Here is a 4568-nt window from a genome sequence, read left to right on the forward strand (position 1 = left end):
TAGGCTCTATTTATTGTCTTCCCCACTCCCAGCCACCTGCATCCCTTTCCCGGCCCCTCAATTTGGTCAGATAGTAATCTGGTTAGGGCAGTAGCCAATGTGTACATTAGGACCACGCCATAACCACTACCTCTGTGTGTCCCTGTGTGATGGGCCATGACTTCTCATTTCATGCACACATCTTTATCTTCCCTCGTTCATTTAGCTTTCTATGTGCTCCACATCAAACTCTTCCTGTTGTTGAAATCTACCCTCAGTGTGTTCAGGGAACTCTCCTAACTTTATTTTCTCAGAGAACTCTTGGAGCTGTCTGAGATGATCTGGTCTATGTTGGTTGACCTGGAAGGCCGCTGTGTTGTTTTCACCCTGCATCTCTCTTCACCAACATCCTGGGGGGATTTTTTTTCTCCTTTCTCTGTGTTATATACCTGTTTCCTATCTTTTTCTTGGCTTACTATCATGTTTTGGGGAAACACAGACTCCAGTGTATGAGCATGTAAAAAATCTTTCTGAACCTTAAATGACCAAACATATCTTTCCTACCTTCAAACTCAATTGATCATTTTGCTGGGTATAAAAATTTAAGGGGCAGCTTGTCTGCATCCCGGCTGCTACACTTCCAATCCAGCTCCCTGCTCATGTGCTGGAGAAAGCAACAGAAGACGGCCCAAGAGCTTGGGTCCCTGCCACCCACATGGAGATCTGGATGGATTTCCAGTCTCCTGGCTTTGGCCTGGTGCAGATCTGGCTTTTGTGGACATTTGGGGAGTGGACCGGTGGACGGATATCTCTCTCTGTAACTGTGCCTTTCAAGGTAATTTCTCTTCAGAATTTTGAGAGCATTCCTTGTCTTCCAACTTGCACTGCGTCTATGGAGACATTCCAGCCATTCTGTTTCCTGACCTGTTCTCCCTTCCCTTTGGAAACTCCTAGGATCTTTTTGTCTTCAGTGTTATGAATAATGACCTGTCTTGATGAGGGTCTTCCATGCATTTCAGGGGGAACTCAGTGGACCCTTTTAATCTGGAAATGGATGTCTTTCAGTTCCAGGAAATGTTTTTCCAGTAATTCTTGGACTATTTCCTCCAATGTGTTTTCTCTGTTCCCCTTGCCCTTGAAACTCCTGTTATTCAGAAGGTGGGATTCCTGGATTACTCCTCTAATTTCCTTATCTAGTCTCTCCTATTTTCCATGTCTATGAATTATATCACTTTTTGCAAGAGTTCTTCAACTTTATATTTCAATCTCTATTGAGTTTTTGAATTTTAATTCTAAAGAGTTTGTTTTTGTTGTCTAACACAAAATAATGGTATAGTTAAAAATATGAGACAAAAACAATATTGTTAAAATACTAAAAGACGGCCGGCGCCGTGGCTCAATAGGCTAATCCTCTGCCTTGCAGCGCTGGCACACTGGGTTCTAGTCTCGGTCGGGGCGCTGGATTCTGTCCCGGTTGCCCCTCTTCCAGTCCAGCTCTCTGCTGTGGCCAGGGAGTGCAGTGGAGGATGGCCTAAGTGCTTGGGCCTTGTACCCCATGGGAGACAGGATAAGCACCTGGCTCCTGTCTTTGGATCAGCGTGGTGCACCGGCCACGGCGGCCATTGGAGGGTGAACCAACGGCAAAAGGAAGATCTTTCTCTCTGTCTCTCTCTCTCTCACTGTCCACTCTGCCTGTGAAAAAAATAAAATTAAAAAAAAATAAAAAAAACTAAAAGACTAGTATCATTGTTCTTGTCTCAAGTTTATATGTACATGTATATAATGTCTATATAAAAGCCATATCCATATATATTAGATATATATTTAAGGGTATTTTGTTCTTGCTTCAGAGATGTATGATATTTTTTAATTCTAAGAAATATTAATGATAGGTTTATTTTATTATATTTAAAATTATAAAGATTTATTTATCGATTTGAAAGGCAGAGTTACAGAGAGAGGGAGACGGAGAGGTCTTCTCTCCACTGGTTCATTCCCCAAATGGCTGAAACAGTTGGGGCTGAGCCAGGCCAATGTCAAAAGTCAGGAGCTTTATCCAAATCTTCCCGTGTGGTTAGCAGAGGCCCATGTACATGGGCCATCCTCTGCTGCTTTCCTACATTCGCAGGGAGCTGGATCAGGAGTGCGTCAGCTGGGACCCAAACTGGAACTCACATGGATGTTGGCATTGCAGGCAGAGGCTTAACTCACTAAATCACAACGCTGGCCCCGTATATTTAAATGTTTTCCCTCTCCCTGCACTAACCATGTCCTCCAGGTTACATTTTCTGTTTGTTTTGCTCTCTGTCATGCTAGGGGCTTTGGCCACATGTCTGATGGCTGCCATCTGACTGTGGGCACTGAGGGCTTCTTGCCCATGACTTCACTGCAGCATCCTCAGGTCTTTGGTGTTGGGCTGCCCAGAGTCCCCAGCGTGGAGCCTCCCATCAGCCTCCCGGAGGGGCGCTCAGCTGCCAGAGCGCGCAGGGCCCCTGGCCAGCTGAGCCTCATATCCTCTCATGAGGAGACCCCCTGGCTTACTTTCACTTGAGAACAAAGGTGGACAGGAGAACTGGAGAGGGCACCTGGGGTGTCTAGTTTCTTCTGGAGATGCCAAATCATCCTTAGCGCCACCCTTCACCCTAGTTCCAGTGCTCCCCATTCTGGAGCCTTTTGGGGATTCCAGAGTCATGGGAGTTGCTTGTAGCTTCTCGCTGCCATCTGGGGATCCAGCTCCTTCGGATCTGCTGTTAGTTGCCGCTCGTTCCTTTGGTTCCTTTGCTTTCCAGGGTAGGGAGCTGCGTAGTTGGTTGCTGTCCTCGGCTCTGTTGCTAAGGCCTGGCCTTTCTGCAGGTGCGTGGGCTTTCTGGGGCCACGGCTGAAACCTCCAGTCTGCGACAAGTTCTCTCCACTCCCGCTGGACACGTGGAAAGCCCCTGAGCACCCGTCTCAGCTGTCCAGGTGAGCGGCTGAGCTCTGCCCTGCCGGAGCCTCTGCCACAATCTTAGCCTGCTGGTTGTGGTATTTTCTGTGACACAGGGAGAAACTGTAACATTTTGAGTCCTAGAAAATCCCTCCTGGATCAGCTTTCCCACAGCTTAAATGTTTATACAATACCCAGGGGCTGGCACTGCAGTCCAGCGGGTTTGCTGCCTGTGATACCAACATCAGAGAGCCAGTTTGAGTCCCAGCTGCTCCGCTTCTGATCCAGCTCCCTGCTAATGCACCTAGGAAAGCAGCAGAAGACGGCCCACGAGCTTGGGCCCCTGCACCCATGTGGGAGACCCAGGTTGAATTCCTGGCTCCTGGCTTCAGCCTGGCCCAGCTCCAGCCGTTGCAGCCATTTGGAGAGTGAACCAACAGGATGATCTCTTTCTCTGTTATTCTGCCCCCACCTTTTTTTTTTTTTTTTTTAAAAAAAGGACTTAATTAATTTATTTGAAAGGCAGAGTTACAGAGAGAGAGAGCGAGCGAAATCTTCCATCCGTTGGTTCACTCCCCAGATGGCCACTCGGCTGGGCCTGGGTTCGTCCAAAGGCAGAGGCTTCTTCCAGGTCTCCCATGTGGGTGGCAAAGGCCCATGTACTCAAGCCATCCTCTTCTGCTTTCCCAGGTGTATTAGCAGGGAGCTGGATCAAAAGTGAAGCCCCCAGGACTTAAACTGTTCTCCATATAGGATGCCGGCACTGCAGGAGGCAGCTTAACGCACTGCGCCACATGCCGGCCCAGAGGGACTAAACCTTTAACCCATGGGCATTAGGGGGGACATTCAACATCCAAACGAACATCCAGACCAAGGCGAGGGCAAAGCTAGGAGGACGGTCTTGGTGACTGGAGCCCCGCACAGGTTGACGCTTCTTGTCCCAGAGCTGGTTTGACACATTCTGTCCAGGATTTATAGTTGTCTACACCGGAAGTCAGGACAGGATGAATCTGACACAAACTACTCCATTGTGCCTGGAACTAAAAGATTTTTCTTTTTTGAATGCTTATTTATTTGTCTGAAAGGCAGAGTGACAGAGAGGGAGAGACAGAGAAAGTTTTTTTTTTTTTTTTTTTTTGACAGGCAGAGTGGACAGTGAGAGAGAGAAACAGAGAGAAAGGTCTTCCTTTGCCATTGGTTCACCCCTCAATGGCTGCCGCAGCCGGTGCACCGCGCTGATCCAAAGCCAGGAGCCAGGTGCTTCTCCTAGTCTCTCATGCGAGTGCAGGGCCCAAGCACTTGAACCATCCTCCACTGCACTCCCGGGCCACAGCAGAGAGCTGGACTGGAAGAGGGGCAACTGGGACAGGATCGGTGCCCCGACCGGGACTTGAACCCGGGATGACAGCACCGCAGGTGGAGGGTAGCCTGTTGAGCCGTGGTGCCGGCCGAGACATAAAGTTTTACCATCTGCTGGTTCACTCCCCAGAAGCCTGGAGCAATCAAGGCTGGGCCAGACCAAAGCCAGGAGTGTGGAACTCCACCTGGGTCTCCCATGGGGCTGGCAGGGACCCAAGCACTTGTGCTATCATCTGCTGCCTTCCGAGGCACAGCTGGGTAGGAAGCAGAGCAGCTGGGATGGAAACGGATGCTCCAATATGGGACA

This window comes from Lepus europaeus, chromosome 17, assembly GCF_033115175.1.
Source record: "Lepus europaeus isolate LE1 chromosome 17, mLepTim1.pri, whole genome shotgun sequence".
Taxonomy (NCBI): Eukaryota; Metazoa; Chordata; class Mammalia; order Lagomorpha; family Leporidae; genus Lepus; species Lepus europaeus.